The sequence below is a fragment of the Eubalaena glacialis genome, chromosome 17, assembly GCF_028564815.1.
Source record: "Eubalaena glacialis isolate mEubGla1 chromosome 17, mEubGla1.1.hap2.+ XY, whole genome shotgun sequence".
Lineage (NCBI taxonomy): Eukaryota > Metazoa > Chordata > Mammalia > Artiodactyla > Balaenidae > Eubalaena > Eubalaena glacialis.
This window is the reverse complement of record NC_083732.1, coordinates 15,525,020-15,545,703: the sequence shown is the minus strand read 5'-3', so window position 1 is coordinate 15,545,703 and position 20,684 is coordinate 15,525,020. Positions and strand designations below refer to the sequence as shown.

General features: G+C 42.3%; 1 non-coding gene across 1 annotated transcript; it reads right to left on the bottom strand.

The window, feature by feature from the left end:
- TRNAW-CCA (transfer RNA tryptophan (anticodon CCA)) lies at window positions 1-73 on the bottom strand. Its single transcript has one exon. It is a non-coding gene; the product is annotated as a tRNA-Trp (tRNA).
- Between the last annotated feature and the right edge of the window lie 20,611 nt (window positions 74-20,684).

The following is a 20,684-nucleotide window of genomic DNA, read 5'->3' as shown; positions in this document are numbered from 1 at the left end:
TTCCCTGACCAGGGATTGAACCTGGGCCCCCTGCATTGGGAGCATGGAGTCTTAACCACTGGACCACCAGGGAAGTCCCTCTATGGAGGTTTAACATCATACACTTTCTCATGTTATAAGTGTAGTTGAGCTTCTTTTCACACGTTTCAGGCCTTTTATGCTTCCTTTTCTGTGAACTGTCTTCTCATGGCCATTCTTTGTTAATGTCACAGTTAAATGTGGTACTTTTTTCTCTTCATGTTGTGTGTGTGTGTGTGTGTTGAGCAAGTGTGTAAAGAATAATGAATTTTTCTGGTGCTGTATTTCTCCGCCTTCTCCACTCCAATCTTGTTTGATTTTATATTCCCATCCTATTTTTCTTCTCACCAACCACATGGAATCCAAAGACTATTAGTCAGTTAATTTCAGTTACCCCTATTAGTGAACTCATCAGATATCTCATTAAGTAGATGCTTCTTGCCTTCGGCACTCACTCTTTTAAATTTCTTCCCTGCACTGAAGAAGCAGATGACACAGAAGAGATAGATAGGCAGTAGCACCTGTGATGCTGGTTTCACATGTGGCAGCTGCAGCGCCCTACCCTGTTTCCCTTCAAGGAGCTGATAAGGCAATGGGCGGGTTCTCAGACCCTCCCTGACTACTGGAGATTAGGGGGGCGGGAATTTTAGAAAGCCGAATGAGCTTCTGAAGCCCCTGTGTAATGTCCTGCAGCAAAGCTGTCTCTTCCAAGGGAAGAAAAGTGGGTGTAGAATCTATTCACTTTTTATCATGCTAAATCACTCCTGACTTTAATTTGTACGAATCTGACTCGGGAACATCTGAACAAAATGGGGCTTATAATTTTCATGTGAAAGTGAATCAAGGGAATTCCCTGGTGGTCCAGTGGTTAGGACTCAGCGCTCTCACTGCCTGGGTTTGGTCCCTGGTCTGGGAACTAAGATCGCGCAAGCTGCGCAGCACAGCCCCCCCAAAAAGTGAATCAAATGTAGGGATTAAAAATGTCTAGGTACCTGAAAAAGAATGAATATATGTATATGTATAACTAAATCACTATGCTGTATACCTGAAACTAACACAACATTGTAAATCAACAATACTCCAATACAATTTTTTAAAAATTAAAAAATAATAAAAAAATAAACTAAAATGTTAACAATAAAAAGAAAAGAAAAGGAATGTCTATGTACCAACAAGAAAACCTTCCAGCAGGAGACAATTTCATTAACTCAGGTTATGATTTTAAAGTCCATAAACACTTAGGAAATCTGAAATTATGACAGGAGATCATTTCCTCAAAAAACCTGCATAACCCAACAGCTCTCCTAATAAATACGGGAACAATAGTGATGTGAATGTGTGTTGTAGGGTGTGGTTTCTAGGTATTGGGCTCTGTGTTAGTTTCCTAGGGCTGCTAGGACGAAGTCCCACAATCTAGGCGGCTTCAAACAGCAGAAATTTATTCTCTCAGAGTTCTGGAGCCCACGAGTCTGAAATCGAGATGTCGGCAGAGATATGCTCTCTCTGAAACCTCTAGGGAGAGGCTTTCCTTAGTGTAATTTCCTTCTTTGCGTCTATCTTCACATGACCAGCTCCCCTCTAATGGATTAGGGACTGCTCTAATGACCTTATCTTAACTGGATTACATCTGCAAAGAGTATTTCCAAATAAGGTTCACAGGTGAGAGAAGGTTAGTACTTTGAGATATCTTTTTAGATGACACAACTCAACCCTTATCAGGCTTCAAGACTCTCCCTTCTCTAATGGGTTTTTTTTTTTAGATTTTTTTTGTTTTCACTTCTAAGACTGCAAGAAACTAATAGTAATACAACAGACATGATAGTAATATACATTTCTTTTTTTTTTCATGTTAAGGCTTTTTATTGTATTTTTTTTTCAATTTTGAAAAGTTCTCCTTTTTAAATTTATTTTATATACAGCAGGTTCTTATTAGTTATCTATTTTATACATATTAGTGTATACATGTCAATCCTAATCTCCCAATTCATCCCACCACCGCCCCCCCCAACTTTCCCATATATGGTGTCCATACGTTTGTTCTCGACATCTGTGTCTCTATTTCTGCCTTGCAAACCAGTTCTTCTGTGACATTTTCTAGATTCCACATATATGTGTTAATATATGATAATGCATGTTAATATACATCACAAATTATTAGAGAAATGCAAATCAAAATTACAATGAGGTATCACCTCACAGCAGCTAGAATGGGAATCATCAGAAAATCTACAAACAACAAATGCTGGAGAGGGTGTGGAGAAAAGGGAACCCTCTTGCACTGTTGGTGGGAATGTAAATTGATACAGCCACTACGGAGAACAGTATGGAGGTTCCTTAAAAAACTAAAAATAGAACTACCATACGACCCAGCAATCCCACTACTGGGCATATACCCTGAGAAAACCATAATTCAAAAAGAGTCATGTACCACAATGTTCATTGCAGCACTATTTACAATAGCCAGGACATGGAAGCAACCTAAGTGTCCATCAACAGATGAATGGATAAAGAAGATGTGGTACATCTCTTTATCCATTGTATAAATAATGTATTCCATTGTATACAATGCAATATTACTCAGCCATAAAAAGGAATGAAATTGGGTCATTTGTAGAGACATGGATGGACCTAGAGACTGTCATACAGAGTGAAGTAAGTCAGAAAGAGAAAAACAAATACCATATATGAACGCATATATGCAGAATCTAATGGGTTTTATCCTCAGTCTTACCACTGGGTTTAAAATTCCTAAGAGAAAACACAGATCAGTTGAAGCAAGTGTAAATTCTTAAAATCTGGCTGGGGCTTTTGCCCTGGATATCAAACCTTAAAGAACCACCTTTAATCCTCATTCTTTAAGCATTGATAGGAACTTTCCCCAAGACCCCGCCCCAGGCTCTGATGAGAAGTGCTCACTTCCCTGGTGGGAAGGGAAGCGTCTCAGGCTAGTTCAGGTCCTGCATCATCTCATTCCCTCTTCCAGTAAAGCTCTCCACCCCCTACTTTATTCTGGGGAGCTCCGTTCATGACTTTGTATCAGCGCCCTTGCCAACATCTTGAAGGAGATGAAGTTGGGTGGAGAGAATGGGTGTCCCACAGGCTTTACGCTGCAACCTGAAGGATTCCTCTTCCTTCTTCTGAGCTTGTGTAACACGAGACTAAAATCTTCTCATCACCTGAGCCAACAATGTGCTGATTGTTGAGCATACCCTCCTGTGGGGAAAATTTCACAAGTCCATTTACAGGGCCATTTCTTATCTCTGTGTCCTTGAACTCTAACATGACAGATAACAAGGTGGAATTGAAAAATGGTGATATTTGGAGCCAAAGACGTTGGTGATACATTGACGAATCGGCAACAAGAGGATGTTATTGCTGATGGGAATGTAAAATTGTGCAGCTGCTCTGGAAAACAGTCTGGGGGTTCCTCAAAAAATTAAACAGAATTACTATATGATGCAGTAATTCCACGTCTGGGTATACACCCAAAAGAAGTGAAAATAGGACTCAGATATTTGTACACCCATGCTCGTAGCAGCCTTATTCACAATAGCCAAAGGCAGAAATAACCCAAATGTCCATTGTTGAATGAATGAATAAACAAAATGTGGTCTATGCATTCAATGGAGTATTAGTCACCTTCAAAAGGAAGGCAATTCTGACATGTGCTACAGCATGGATGAACCTTGGAGACATCATGCTAAGTGAGATAAGCCAGTCACAAAAGGAAAAATATTGTGTATGATTCCTCTTATATGAGGTCCCTAGATTAGACAGATTCTTAGAGACACGAGTGGAATGTTGGCTGCCAGGGGCGGGGGAAGGGAGAATGGGGAGGTAGTGTTTAATGGGTACAGAGTTTGAATTTGGGAAGATGGAAATGTTCTGGCGATGGATGGTGGGGATAGTTGCACTGCAACGGGAATGTACTTAGTGTCCCGGAAATGCACACTTACAAATGGTTAAAATGGGACTTCCCTGGTGGTCCAGTGGTTAGGACTCTGCACTTCCGCTGCAGGGGGCATGAGTTTGATCCCTGATCAGGGAACTAAGATCCCGCGTGCTGTGTGGTGCAGCCAGAAAAAAAAAAAAAAAAAAAAGGTTAAATTGATAAATTTTAAGTTATGTATATTTTACCGCAATTAAACAAAAAAAGGCTATGCTGGTTCTCCTGTGATGGAAGAAACTGACCTTGCCAGTGGTGGTCGAAGCCCTCTGCCCTTAGTGACTCGTTTGGTGCAATGAAGCATGGTCCCGTCAGACTGTCAGAGGTTATGGTGGCTGGGGGGAAGCGGTGCTGCAGGGTGATTTGATATGGAGATGTATTTTATCCCAAGAGCTCAGCATTTTGACGGAAACTCCTTTTTTTCTGTTTGACATCTTTTCAAAGGAAAGTCATAGATAAACAAGGACCTACTGTACAGCACAGGGAACTATATTCAGTATCTTGTAATAACCATAATGAAAAAGAATCTGAAAAAGTATATCTATCTACCTACCTACCTAACTGAATCACTTTGCTGTATACCTGAAACTAACACAACATTGTAAATTAACTATACTTCAATTAAAAAAAGAAAAAAAGGAAAGGCACTATCACTCCTCTGATTCTAGTTATCTAATCACTGCAGAGCTGTTTTCCGAGAGACTTAAGTTCTGTTCTGACCCTGGCTAGCAAAGCAGTTCAATGCCCGCCGTGCCTCTACCAAAAAGATGGCGACAGTCAAGGGCACAAGGGGTGGGTATTTGGGACGAAATCTTTGGCCTTGCATCCAGCCATTTCTTGAATCCCAAAGAACAAAACATATCCTCTGCTTTTCTGAAACCAAAGCATCATATTGGCAGACTTTTTGGTATTCAGAATTTCCAATTAAAACAGAGATTCATTACAGTGAAGAAATTGGTAGTCATCTCATTCATCTCCTGTGTAAGTTCAGAAAAAGAGACTAAAACGTGCAGCTTTCCAATTCCAGCCAGGTTTGTGCTCTTCATAAAAGCTCCGTGTCACTTCTCTCTGTATTGCTCTCTTGGAATCACGGGTAGTTGTCAAGTTGAAAATGGTAAACTACCCTTCAGCCTTTGCTGAGAAACATTATCTATTCAATTAATGGCCCATAAAATGATTTAGGTAAACGACAAGTTGGCAATTTCTTCTTCCAAAGGAGAAAGACAATACTGTCTAATTTACCAAACTTCAAGCTTTTAAAAGGTTTTAGGAAGTGTAAAATATCACTTGTATAGGATTATAGAAGCCACAAGAGGAAACCAAAAGCGAGGAGGCAAAGAAAGACTCTAGGTGGATTTCAAAGAGGGAAATCTTTACCAGCTCTTTCCTGTAGAAGTGAACATATATGCCTTGTCTTTCTGCAGATGGATTGCTCATCTGATTAGAGCAAATGTTGATATGGGACGAGGTGAACAGTCATTCTGTGCACTTGAAAACTAAATGTGGAAAAAAGTGAATCTGGCCTCATATGGGATATACACAGAGTCTTTGCTTTATCACACACACTGTAAGTCAGTAAAGTTGTTCAATAAAAATAATCTGACATAGAAAGGAACGTGTGTGGGACAAGGTGGCACCCCCAGATGGTCTTGAGGGGCCATCCTGTAGGGGGCGCTGTACTCTGGACATCAGACGACAGAAATTTTCAGTACTCTTCACCCCATGGTATTGTTAATTTTATCAATACCTGAAGAAATTCTTTAATTCAGGACCTTACACCGTCACATCAGAGAGGTTAATTGAGAATGACTGGACCACATAGTTGAGACCTGTGATTTCTGCAACCATTGGCTTAAACATGAGTTTCTCTACTACAAATACCTTACAGCATGGCTCTGGCATTAACCTCCAATTCCTCAAGAGGAAGCTGGCGGTACCCTCAGTGGGGCGTGTCTCAGGAAACAAACGTCTCTGTCGGTTGAGCCCGGCTCCCTTTGGCCGCCCTGGTCCTTTTCCGGCTCCCCCTCTGCAGCTTCCCGCGATCTGCGCCAACACCAGCCATAGATGTAGTCTCTCTGTGCTTGCTCAGAGCGCTGAAGGGTTGAGGTTCGCTAGCTTTTGGAAGCCCCCTGCCCCTTCCTGGGAGGGTCTCCCCGCTGCACTGCACTGCAGTCCTCCGCTCTGTTCTCTCCCTGAGTCCCTCAGAGCCACAGGGAAGGGGCAGGGTGTAGTGAGGATAATGCTCAACTCCAACGTTAGCAGAGCAGCGTCCCGCTTGAACTGCATCTGAAAAATCCTCCCCTGCAAAAGCAGGAGTTATGGATCCTGGGATTCATTCAATTATCTATCCAACCATTCAACCATCCATTCAATATCGGTCTTTTTTTCTCACAGTAGCTAAAGCAATCAAAACATAAATTTGATCATGTTGTTTTCCTGCTCAAAATCTCCCCAAAGTCCCATTGTCCTTAGAACAAACCCCATCTTCATCTTGGCCAGCATGTCATTCTTTCATTCACCAAGTAATTGTGTGTTCTACGCTCTGTGCAGGGCCAGTTTTAGATGCTTGGGATGGAACAGTGAAACGAACAGATGAGATCCCTGTGCTGTGAGAGCTTGCATTCTGGCAAGGGGAGGTAGTACAAAATAAACACACTACATCACTAACCTATAGCTTGTTAGAAGGGGATGAACACTATGAAAAAAGAAAAAAGAGCACCCAGTGGAGGTGTGTGGTGGTGAGCTGCCTTTTTAATCAAGCCCCCAACTGCCTGTCTCCTGCCAACAGGCCTGCCCAACCATTGACTACCAAGGCTCTGCCTCAGGACCTTTGCACATGCTCTTCTGTGTCATGCTCCTTTCGCATATGCCCAGTTTGCTCCTCCCTTCAGTCAGTTCTCTGCTCAGATGCCATCTCCTCTGAGAAGACCTTCTAGCCCTCTACATCCAAAGTCCCACTCCCAGCACCCTCTATTCCCTTCCCTTGCTCTGTTTTTCTTCATGATACTTTACACCATTATCTCTGATTTGTATTGGTTTATTTATTTGTGGTCTCTCTCCCTGCACCAGAACAGAAGCACCACGAGGTCAGGGATTTTGTACAAATTTTCCACTTTTCTATCGTCACCGCTTAGTATTTACTTGTTTCCAGGTTCTGAGCTGCTGCTGCTGGGGGCAGGGGTAGAAACTGATGTGACTACTAATGAAACCTACCCAGAAGCGGCCTCCATTATGAGATACTCTCTCTGGGGGCTGCCTGAGGGAGTTGGTCTTCTATCGCTCACCTTTCTGAGGCACCATGTGGGTGTTTATAATATGAATTAAGGGCTCTGATTATGCTGCCGCCAAATCAGTGTGTTCTAACCTCAGCTTGAAAAGCTTTGTTATCATCACAATGGCTAACATTTATGGAGCTCTTATTTTGCACTCACTCTTGATAATCTCTCTCTTCTTTTTTTTTTTTTTAATCTCTCTCTTCTTTTAAAACACATTTATTTATTTTATTTATTTATTTTTGGCTGTGTTGGGTCTTCGTGGCTGCACGCAGGCTTTCTCTAGTTGTGGGGAGCAAGGGCTACTCTTTGTTGCGGTTGCGCGGGCTTCTCATTGCGGTGGCTTCTCTTGTTGCGGAGCACGGGCTATAGGCGCGCAGGCTTCAGTAGTTGTGGCGTGCTGGCTTCAGTAGTTGTGGCACGCAGGCTTCAGTAGTTGTGGTGCACGGGCTCAGTAGCTGTGGTGCACGGGCTTAGTTGCTCCGCAGCATGTGGGATCTTCCCGGACCAGAGATCGAACCCGTGTCCCCTGCATTGGCAGGCGGATTCTTAATCACTGCGCCACCAGGGAAGCCCCCGATAATCTCTTTCTGTGCTTCAGACCTTTCCAGTCTTACCCCTCTGATGTGGGCTCTATTCTTAGCCCCATTTAGCAGAGGTGGGAGCTGAGGCTCAAGGTCACACAGGTGGTCCAAGGCTGAGCCAAGATGGAAGCCCAGCTCACCTGACTCCAGGCTTCTGCTCTTCACTCTCTCACAGTGCCGCCTGCTTCTAGAATGCCCGTCATTTTGGAAGACATGTTTCCATAAGTCCCTTCCCACCCCCTACTGAGTTGCTTGTTTCCTGGGGTATAGGGCCATGCAGGCAAATATATATATATTTTTATTCCTCCTACAAGGTTGCCCCAAATCCCTATCACGTCTCTCCTGTTGATAAGCTGAGGAGGATAGTATGGGAATCTCAGAATTTCTTTCTTCCTCCCGTCCTAAGGCGCAGGAAAGAGCCAGCTGGAATTTACCTGCTCTGGGTTTGCTTCCTTTGACCTGGACCCCAGGGGGGTCCTGCCAGGCCCCACAAGCCAGAGGGGCCCCAGAGTCCCTCTTGCCTACGCTTGTTGGTGGATGCAGGGGCTTTTGAGCTCTGTTTTTCCTCCCACAGAAAGATCTAGTAATGTTTCTAAATTATGCATCTTGGAGACACTATTTTGTCCTTTCTCAGAGCTCCTTTATAGGGGTGGGAAGGAGGCCTTGACCTCTCCCCCTAAAGGTTAGAGGGTCTGACCCAACACAAAGCAACGTGCGTTTGGATTTAGTTTTCATTTCAGCAAAGAGGTGATGATTTTCCAAAGTGACATATAATCATTAACCTCCTAGTTGGATTGGAAAATGGATCTCTCTTTGCAGGTTCTATGCTCAAACCACTTCATCACACTGTTGTCTTGGGGTAATTTCAATTAGAGCAGTGATTGTCTAGCAGAGTATCATGTCCCCAATAATACGGTGGCTGGCTAAAGGACAGGGAGAGGAAAAGGAATTATGTGAATCATATTCTGTTTCCTAGAATATCTGGTTTGCTTGTCTATGGGTAAGCGAGGCTGGGCAACAACTCACACCTATTTAATGTATTCTGACCTTCTGTGATACAGAGTTCCGTAATATGTGGTTACGCTGCGTGTGTAAAATCTACATTCTTAGCCACGAGGACATCATCTGATGGCGATACTGCTTCAGGGACCCAAGACTTGTGATCTGAAGTACAGCCCACCCCCTCCCCCCGGAAGATCTGGTTTGTTCCTAAGAACCTTCTATTACTTAACATTGAACCTCTATAGTCGATTTGGTGGGAAGGGGATGACTCTGGTTATGAGTCTTTGTCTACCTCTGCTGTGTGTGTTGCATGTCATGCAAAAGTTCAAAACCAGGACATTCCATCTCCACGCTCTTGCAGCTGCAGGGTCCTGGGGGAGACCGAGCAGAGGAAAAGTAAAGCTTGGTACCAGTTTCTGCTCTTAAAGGATTCAGGTCTTCTGCCCTGATGGCTTCTGTGACAATGAGAATGAGATAGGAAAATGTTAGTTGATCACGGAGCCTACTGATCCTGGGAAGAAATTATTGCGATGAATTAAGGATCAGACTAGTTAAAGAGTTGTGAGCACTGCACATGGTCCGGATCACATTCATGGCTACTGCTTGCACCCCACGGATTCCCAATAAAAGCTTACAATTGAAATGGATGTAAAAAGCAGTGCCACATGAATTTTACAAAGCAGCTAATTTAATATGAGATGGAAATACTTTGAAACTAAAGAGAGAACATAAAAGTCCATTCAATAAATACCTCTGATAATAAAATAGATAATTTCCAGTAACCATTAGGGAGCAATACTAAAAGAAAAATAGGATGAAGGAGGAAATTTTTGGATGGAGTTGTAGATATTCTGTTAAGCACTGTGTTATACAGATGATGAAAATGGACTTGATCAGCCAAATCTAATATCAATAAATTCAATGAAGGATAAATGTAAAGGCCTTTGATTTGTCAGATAAAAATCAGCCACAGAGGTATAGGGTGGGGGAGATTTAACTTGGCATTTGGGCACCAAATAGGCTGCACCTGTGTCAGCTCTCAGTGGCTGACTGGAGATTGTGTTAAGAAGGAATCTGAGGACACTTCTGGATCCCAGGGAACAGCGTGCCACACTGATCAGCATTGTTTGGCATAGATGCAGGGGTACACACGCAGTGAATAGCATTGCATAAGATCATCTATGCATTTGCATGCATTACAGGTTCTGAATGTGTCAACAGTCTAATGTGAGTGCCTCAAATCATTCCTCTATGTTAGAGGAAGTATAGGTCAGGAGGGAGGGAGGTGATACACTGCAGGGGTACTGTGCTCAGTACTGGGTACTGCACCTTATGAGGGACGTCGATGGGCTCACTAGAGTGTGTCAGACCAGGGCACCTGGGATGGTGAAGTGTTCAAAACCATGTCAAAGAAGAATGACTAAAGTACAGTACTAGGGATCATCTGGGTATGAAAAGAATTCAGAGGGTCACTTACTGCCCTGATATATATATATGGGCATGTTGAAGAAGAACTGGGTTTATTCAGAAGGCAGAAATAAGACCAGTGAGTTGAAGTTACAAGGACTCAGGGACTTCCCTGGTGGCGCAGTGGATAAGAATCTGCCTGCCAATGCAGGGGACACAGGTTCTCTCTCTGGTCCGGGAAGATCCCACATGCCGCAGAGCAACTAAGCCCGTGCGCCACAACTACTGAGCCTACGCTCTAGAGCCCGCGAGCCACAACTACTGAGCCCGCGTGCCACAATTACTGAAGCCAGTGTGCCTAGAGCCCGTGTTCCGCAACAAGAGAAGCCACCGCGATGAGAAGCCCGTGCACCGCAATGAAGAGTAGCCCTCGCTCGATGCACCTAGAGAAAGCCCGCGTGCATCAACAAAGACCGCGCGCAGCAACAAAGACCCAATGCAGCCAAAAATAAATAAAAATTAAAAAAAAAAAAAGGACTCAGATTTCCACTTAAGGAAGGATTCCTTAACAATTCATTTTTTGCAAATGGAATGTTTCCCAATGAAATAGTGAGGGCCCTCCTGCTGGGGATGTTTTAGCAGCGACCAGATGGCTTAAATTGCCAATTTTGCAAGGATGTTGTAGAACAGATCAGGAGTTTGAATGAAAGGATGTCCGAGTCCTCGACTAAGGTCCTCTGACCCTAAGACAAGGGAGACAACGGGGAATGAGAGCTAGAGGGAAAGGCTGATTGGCTCAAATTCCACCCGGGGAAGCAAACTTACTTAAAGGTCATAATTCCATCACTCTGGCGTCAGAGACCCTGCATGTCTTACCTGATCATCAGAAAGCCCAGCCCGGTTTGGGACAGTCTGCTCTATTAAGCTGCAGCCTGGCTTATCTCAGCCACGGCCAATGTTAGTCTCCTTAGATGCCTTGTCCCCAGCCTCAGGCCTACCCTGACCCTGACCCAGGCCTTGCTGATTGCCCTGAGCTTTCTGTCCATCAACTCTTTGGCAGGAGATGGGCCGATCAGGGCAATACAATAGAAGATGGAAAAGTACTAACTGTACCCTATTACAACTAGTGAGTTATTATTTAGCTAAAAAAAAAAAAAGCATATCCACAGTAATGCTTAATTAATGCATTGTTTCTAAGATGAAAAGTGATTTCTAATAATGTTTCAGCCTTGACTTTGCCAGTATTTTAATTGAAGACTTGGATGAATATAAAGTTTACGTATCAAATTTGTGGATAACATGAAGTTGAAGGGGAGTATACATTTATGGGATCGAAATTTCAAAAGACCATATTGCCTGGCTAGAATAGTAAGTCACATCGAAGAAATAGAAATGTAAAGGGGATTAATATAAAGATTAACACTGGAATTTGAAAACCCAACTGGACAAATTGGCATGGGAAAGACTCACAGATTGCTTCTTTGAATAATTTGGAGCAGTATGGTCTAATAGAAAAGTACAAGCTATATATGTAATTTTACATTTTCTAATAGGTCCAATAATAAAAGTAAAAAGAAGTAGATAAAATTACTTTTAATAATATATTTTATTGAACCCAATTTATCCAAAATATTATCATTTCAACAACTAATCCATTTAAAAGTTATTGATGTATTTACACTTTTTATATGAAATCTTTGAAATCCAGTGTGCATTTTACACTTAGAGCATATCGCAAATCCAGAAGTTAAATTTTCACTGGAAATACTTAATCTGTACTTAGCTTTCATAAAATTTACAGTTAAAAAAGTAGATTCATATATCCAAGTTGTTTCAAACATACTTAAAATTTTTTTCCAGTAACAATTGAATTTGTCTTCCAGTTTAAATTAAATTATGTAAATTAAAATAATTTAGTTTCTCAGTGGTACTGGCCACATAGCAAGAGCTCAATGGCCCCATGTGGCTGGTGGCTGCCTTATTGGACCACGCAGCTTTAGACTCTTCAGTTGGCTGTAGTTATTTAGGAGTCTATAGTGTAATGTGGCTGTTAGTAATGTGAAATAACAAAGGTACAGTATTTGCAACAAGGAAGTTGACAGTTTTGTTCTACTCCACTTCATTTAGACTTACCGAGAGCATTTCACTGAGGAAAAAAGGGATATAGACAGGCTGGAGGAATGCATGTGTATGAGTATAAGAAGTAGCAGGGAGACTTCCCTGGTGGCACAGTGGTTAAGAATCAGCCTGCCAAGGCAGGGGACACAGGTTCGATCCCTGGTCTGGGAAGATCCCACATGCCACGGAGCAACTAAGCCCGTGCGCCACAGCTACTGAGCCTGTGCTCTAGAGCCCGCGAGCCACGACTACTGAGCCCGTGCGCCACAACTACTGAAGCCCACGCACCTAAAGCCCCAGCTCCGCAACAAGAGAAGCCACTGCGATGAGAAGCCCGCGCACCGCAATGAAGAGTAGCCCCCGCTCACTGCAGCTAGAGAAAGCCCGCGCGCAGCAACGAAGACCCAACGCAGCCAAAAATAAATGAATAATTTAAAAAAAAGAAGAAGTAGGGGGTATGGTTGCTGCTTCTGGGTAAACGGAGAGCTGGCCGGTGGGGTGAGACTTACCAGGGAATGGAGGGTGAGGGCCAGCGTGGAAACTGTGTTAAGAACTTTCCAGTGGTCATACCGGCTGTCCTGTGAATTACTGGACTGATGATTCCTGGACGGCAACAACCTCCGGAGGGAGATGTGGCAGAGGATTTCCAAGAACGAACGGCACTTTGAGCTGGATCACCCTCAGAGTCCCTTTCAAGTCTGATTTTACAAATTCCTCTTTTTTCCCTTTAGGGACTCTTCACGATTCTTTTTGGCGGGGCGGGGATGGGTCAACAAAATATTTATGAGTTAGAAGGGACTTTAGAGACTGCCTAGATCAGACCCCCAGCCCAAGACACCCAACCCTTCTTGTGGGTTGGGTGTCTGCTCAAGGTCATATGTTCGGTCAGGCTCAGGCGTCTGGAAGCTGGCACTTTTCCGTTGTATCCTCTCCAGGTGAACATAAGCCTTGTTAAAAGAGAGTCTTTTTAGGTGACGTTACAGGGAGCAAGGCTATACTTATTATTTCTTTCTCACTCTGAACGAAAGGAGTTATTCTGTTTGGTGAATGATGTGTGCCTATCAGGGTTCCTGAAAGGTAGCGCTGGTTTCCTTCAGTGGAAACCAGTGCATGGGCGCCACCTACAGGATTTGTGGAAAAGAGACGCAACATTTTCCTATTAGGACCCCTGGCTTTCAGGACAAAGGTTTTCATTTCAGGTCACCTGAAAATTACTATTAATATTCAAAAAAGGTTGCTAAGCAGTGGTTTTGCAGAGGGAAAAGGTATACTTAGGAGTAATGGAGAAGCTGTGTGCCTCTGGGATATGTCGTCAGGACCATCTTAAAAATCCTTCCCTTCTTCCTCAAAGGCCCACTGGTTGCCAAGGCTTTTCTCCTTTGGCTCTTAAATACTTTTTCCTTCAAAACATTGTCTATTAGTAAAATACAATTACAAAGAGAGTTACACCAGAGAGGCAGAATGGAGAAATGAGAATAACAACACAGGCTTTTGACTTGGACAGACTCAGGCTCAGATCCTGACCGTGAGGACATTTAACGGATGACCACGTGCTCAATGTCTTCATCTGAGAATAATAATGTATAATAAGAATAATAATATCTTATATGATTGTCATAGGATTAAAGACACACGAGGTCTATTATCAGGTTCTCCAAGGCTAACTGTGATGATTTTTATCAGTTCTTGCCTCAGGGGGCATTTTGATGTCTAGACAACAGGAGCTTTGTAAGTCCCTGGAGATTGCCCTAGAATAACAGCTGGGCAAGCAAGGAATGATGTGGTGAGCTGCCATCCTCAAATGGTTTTCTCATTACTCTCCTCAGGTCCCCATGAACTTTCCTTTTCTACTGTCACCTACTTGTGTCTTCCCGATGGTGTTGGCCCTATTCTGACTTGCAGAATACAATGACTTGTGTTTTTGCTTAATCTCCACTTTTAGACTATAAAAGTCTAATTGTGGACCGAGACTGGATTTACATGTTTCAAGTCTCCACAGCACGTGACAGCACGTGACATCTTGCTTGCCCATCGAAGGCACTTAAAATGAGTTCATTAAGTGAAAGGCCAAAGTACAGAAAGCTACTATGATAAGACATACCAGGGAAAATTATTAGTAATATAGTAGGTCTTAGTTCCTGGAACTATTTTACCTATTTTTGGTGACTGTTCTAAGGGCTGCTGAAGTCCCAAGGACTTCTAGGGGCAATTCCACTCCATCTCCCCCTTCTATGTAAACACACTTTTGAAGCCCTCCCAGCTTCCACCCAGATTGTTACCCCAAGTGCCTTCTACATAGAAGTTTCGGAGTTGGGTGGGCAACCTGTCTGGGCTTCTCTGCATTTCCCTAAGAGGTAGCGCGCCTTGCTGTCCTTTCTTCCTATACCCGAGCGCCCTCTGCTGGAAATACCCAGAAGTGATTCTCAAAACTGCCGGAAATGGCACTTTCTCTCTCATCTGCTGGGAGAGAGGACCTTTTTTCCCCTTCATCTGGGGGAAAGATGAGTATCTCCACTTCTGTTTTGTTTTCCCTCATCCCTTTCTTCTGCCGGGACGGAACTCCTTCCTGGAAGCGAGCACTTCCGGTCGTGGCGTGGCCCTGCGCCCCCTCCTGCTCTATTCTGTCCTGTCGCAGAGCCCAGCTCAGGGTCCCGCAGAGCGGAGCTCTGACTCCGTTCAGGGTGAAATGACCCAGTGCAGAACCCTCGGCCCTTCGGAAGGGCACCTGGAAACTCGGAAGTCATTGAACCCAGAACTGATGCTGTGAATTCTAATTCACTTTAGAAGGCTCCGAGTTTTCTGGCAGCCCCCAGGGGGAGGAAAGTATGGAGGGACAGGACAGTGTGGTGAAGGATGAGAGTCAGCCCACAGCTGAGCTGTGCTAACACCTGCACATCGGGAGTGTCAGACCCACTTGTTAGCAAGAGTTTCGTACCGCCCCCTAGCTCTGCAGTGGCTGCGAGTTAAACTTGAGGCCCACAGGACTTGAGTCTTTTGAACAGTTGAAAATACAAAGATCAAATCTGCAAATGGCAAGGGTCTACTGTTCATGGTTTGTACCTAAAAATAAACTGGTAACTGAAGAAAAGTACAACCATTCCTGGGGCTGAAACCAAAGAATAATTTCTACTGTCTTCTTACAGTAAATATGAGTGCTGCATAGTTATTTTGCGCGACGAGGCCAAAAAAGAAAAAAAACAAAAACAAAACCCAAAACCCAAGGGGCTGATAATTGATTCTTGAGGGAGTCGTGAGGGCAAAAATATCTGTGCTATTTCAACAGATAGTACCTTGGTTTGTAGTATTAAAGTTTCATGATGGGGCATGATTAGGGAAAAATGTCTATTGGTGTAGAAAGTTGTATTTATATGCTGGTGCAGCTCTCCTGGTGTGACAGATGGCCACGTGATGATAAGAAGGATGACAAATGCTTCTTTCTTTAAACTCTAAAGGTTACCTTTTATTGATTTAATTTTATTTGATTGTGATAAGAACACTTAATAGGAGATCTACCCTCTTATCGAAATTTTAAATGCATAATACAGCAGTGTTGACTACAGGTACACTGTTGTACAGCAGAGCTCTAGAGCATATTCATCTTGCCCAACTGAAACTTTCTGCCTGTTGGTTAGTAACTCCCCTTTTCCCCTTTCCTCCAGCAATCACCATTCCACTCTTTGATTCTATGAATTTGTCTATTTTAGAAACCTCATATAAGTGGAATCATGCGGTATATTTGTCTTTCTGTGACTGGCTTACTTTCACTGAGCATAACGTCCTCAAGATTCATCCATGCTGTAGCATGTGATAGGATGTCCTTCTTCTTTAAGGCTGAATAATATTCCATTGTATGTATAGAGCACAGGTTTTTTTTTTTTTTTTTTTTTTTTTTTAAACATCTTTATTGAAGTATAATTGCTTTACAATGGTGTGCTAGCTTCTGCTTTACAACAAAGTGAATCAGTTACACATATACATATGTTGCCATATCTCTTCCCTCTTGCATCTCCCTCCCTCCCACCCTCCCTATCCCACCCCTCTAGGTGGTCACAAAGCACCGAGCTGATCTCCCTGGAGCACAGGTTTTTTAAAAAAATTTTATTTTATATTGGAGCATAGTTGATTAACAGTGTTGTGTTAGTTTCAGGTGTACAGCAAAGAGATTCAGTTATACATGTACATGTATCTATTCTTTTTCAAATTCTTTTCCCATTTAGGTTATTACAGAATATTGAGCAGCGTTCCCTGTGCTATACAGTAGGTCCTTGTTGGTTATCTATTTTAATTATAGCAGTGTGTACATGCCAATCCCAAACTCCCAATCTATCCCTGCAACTTGCCCCCGGTAACCATAAGTTCATTCTCTAAGTCTGTGAGTCTGTTTCTGTTTTGTGAATAAGTTCATTTGTATCATTCTGTTTTTCAGATTCTGCTTATAAGCGATATCATATGATATGTAAGTCTTTCTCTGACTTACTTCACTTAGTGTGATAATCTCCAGGTCCACCCATGTTGCTGCAAATGGCATTATTTCGTTCTTTTTAATGGCTGAGTAATATTCCATTGTATATATGTACCACATCTTCTTTATCCATTCAACTGTTGATGGACATTTAGGTTGTTTCCTTGTCTTGGCTACTGTAAACAGTGCTGCAATGAACATTGGTTATAGCACAGTGTCTTTATTCATTCATCCATCATTGGATGTTTAGGTCGTTTCCATGTGTTGGCCGTTGCGAATAGTGTTGCTGTGAACCTGGGAGGGCTAAGTATCTCTTCGAGATTCTGATTTCATTTCTTTTATATAAATACCCAGAGGTGGGATTGCTGGATCATATGGTAATTCTATTTTAATTTTTTGAGGATCCTCCATACTGGTTTCCATAATGCCTGCACCATTTTGCTTTCCCTCCAACAGTGCACAAGCGTTCCAATTTCTCTACATCATCGCCAACACTTGTCTTTTATGACAGGCCTTTTATTGAGGACATCTTGTGTGCCAGGCACTATGCTAAGCGCCGTATATACGTGATGTCATTTAATCTTCAAAAGACCAAGTATGGAAGTTGAGGTTTGGAGAGGTTAAGCAAGTGGATGAGGGGAAACGGTAATATTTAGTTAGTGTTTGATACTCAGGCTGAAGCAGGAGGCCAGGCCTCAGAGTATAGCATTTACCAGTCATTTGACCTTTGCTAAGCCCCATTTCCTCAATTATAAGTTAGAAATATTAATAGTACCTCTTTAAATGGTAATTGTGATAATTATATGAGGAAAAGTATACAAAGTACTAAGTAAAGTGAGTACATGTTGTATATTGCTATACTACTAATGATTTTTATTATTAAGGCCTGTGCTCTTAGCCATTTCCCTTTTTATTTTATTTTTATTATTATTATTGTTTTTTTAAAAATATATATTTAGTTAGTTAATTTATTTGGCTGTGCCGGGTCTTCGTTGCGGCATGCATGCGGGATCTAGTTCCCTGACCAGGGATCAAACCCAGGCCCCCTGCATTGGGAGCTCGAAGTCTTCACCACTGCGTCACCAGGAAAGTCCCAAATTTTTAAATAATCAGAGTATCTGTTGCTGGTGAGAATGTGAAAAATGAGCAATCATAAATTACTGTTGGCGGCAGAAAATGATATAACCAATTAATGAAAAGAATAGCTGTTTCTGGAGGAAAGTTTGTATGTATCAAAACCTTTAAAAAATACATAAACCTTTTGACCTAAGAATTCTAAATACATCGAGGAATATCTTAAGGCAAAAATTAGAAGAATGGAAAGCTTTGTATGTACAGGGATGTTTGTACAGCTGTATTTATACTAATAAAAAATTAGAAACAAACTAAATGTGCAGTAATAGCTATTACAGTTATTATTATCAAAGACAGAATTGTTCAGTGAGATGGAGTTTTTTCAAGTAATACTGTTGAAGCCAAAAAATCAGACCCATGTTATGTTTACCTAAGAAGAAAAGTGTGCATATCGCCGTAGAAAAATACTGGAAGCACATAGCTCAAAATTTGGAAGCAATTGCCTTTGCATGGAGAATTACAGGTTTTTTGATTTTTCTGCAATGAGCATGTCTTGTGTTTTAGTTGCTACTGCGGTATTACAGACCATGGTAAACTTCTGGCATAAAGCAACAGTCGTTTTACTATGTTTACAGGTTTTATGGGTGAAGAATTTGGACAGGTCAAAGCAGGGACAGCTTGGCTTTTCCTCATCACATCTCACACCTCAGCTGGGAAGACTTGAAGTCTGGGGGTGACTCAACAGCTGGGGGCTGGAACAACCTGAAGGCTCCTTCGCTCACATGTCTGACCCCTGGGATGCTTTGAAGACTGACCTATCTGCTGGAGCGCCTACATGTGGTCTCTCTGTGTGTCTGGGCTCCCTCCCAGCATGGCGGCCTCAGTGTAGCTGAGGGCTTCAGTGTGACCAGTACAGTGAGCCAGGCAGACGCTGCACTGCCTTTTCTGATTTGGCCTTGGAAGTTGTGTGGTCTCACTCTGCTGCCTCTACTGAGTATGAGTTACAAGCTCATCCATATTTAAGGGGGAAGGGACATAGATACCATCTCTTGGTCACATTGGAGAAAAGTGAGATGGGAGATATTGTTGCAACCATCTTTGGAAAATGCACGCATCTTACTTTTGCAATTAGGGAAAAAACTCCATAAATATTACTGCATTTTTTAAAATTTAAGTTTATTTTTATTTTCTTTGGCCACACTGTGCAGCATGCCGGACCCTAGTTCCCCGACCAGGGATCGAACCCATGCCCCCTGCAACAGAAGTGCGGTGTCTTAACCACTGGACCGCCAGGGAAGTCCCTGCATTTTTTTTTTTTAAAAAGCTTATTATAAAATACCTATGAGCCTGATTATCTGAGGTTTGGATTAGAGAACAATTTTGCGTAATTGAGTTGAAAACAACCTTTCCAAACATCCGTGTGTTGTTCCCCGTGTCTTGGGTGAGTTTCCTGTCCTTGATGTGTTCCTGTGTGTGGGCACAAGGGTAGAAGTGCGGACAAGTGGGTATAGGGTTGCCAGGACGTCCAGTTAAATTTGAATTTCAGATAAATAACAAATACATGTTTAGTATAAGTCTGTCCCAAATTTTGCATGGGCCATGCTTGTACTAAACAATCATTCATTGTTTGAAATTCAAATCTAACTGGGTGTCTTACATTATTGTTTTGCTAAACCCGGCAGCCTAATTGGGGAGACCTCGGGAGATAAGCCTGATGGGTCATTGTCATGTTCTGACTCCCCCTCTGTTGGGCAGGGAAGGGAGGAGCTTTAGGCAGTGGTGTGGGACTCTATTTTCAGCGTGGGCATCAACACTGTCTCAGAATAGAAGAGGGTGAGAGATGGGGTGAGGGAAAGAAATGTTTTCCAGCATGGAATGGGGATCAGCCAGCAGAGACTGGAAACCTGGACTTGATTCCTGGACTTGTTGAAAACTCACTATGACCTTGGGAATCCTTCTATGGCCAGATCTCTTGTGTGGATCATACTAGCCTTGACATAGGGTTGTTGGCAGGATGAATGTGAGATGAGTAAAACTATCAATACTTCAAAAACCCTAGAAAAGAAGATTGAAAGCGTTGGTGTTGGTTTTCTCTCACTCTGAGCCTGGGCAGCACAGGACGGCAGGAGACACACCTGGGGGCCGTCTCTGCAAGCTTTTCCATGAGCGCATGTCATTGTTTTTAAACAAAACACTACACCAAAGTGTCGTTGCTTTTTCATATCTATTATCCCCAGTCCCACCATGAGCTACATGAACTAGGACAATAGCAGATGGTCTTGTTAATTAAAGGGTTAAATGTGTCATTAAGTTCTTTTTCTTCCTCTTCATTTACAGACTGTGATGCTCTCTTCTGGGGCATTCACACATGTTAGAGGCTAAAGTGCACTAAAAAGTTACATTCCTGTGATAAACTATAATGGAAAAGAATATGAAAAAGAAAGTATATATATATATATATATGTGTATAACTAAATCACTTTGCTGTACAGCAGAAATTAACACAACAGTGTAAATCAACTATACTTCAATAAAATAAATTTTAAAAATAAATACAACAAATATTAAAAAAAAGTTACAATCTACCAGTTATAAAATAAATAAGTCACAGGGGTGTAATGTACAGCACAGAGAACATAGTCAATAATATTATAATAACTTTGTATGGTGTGTAATCTGTAAAAATATCGAGTCACTATGTTATAATGAAACTAATATAATATTGTAAGTCAACTATACTTCAATAAAAAAAAGAGCTTCAAAAAAGCTACATTCTTTTCTTCTCCCTCTGCTAAGATGAG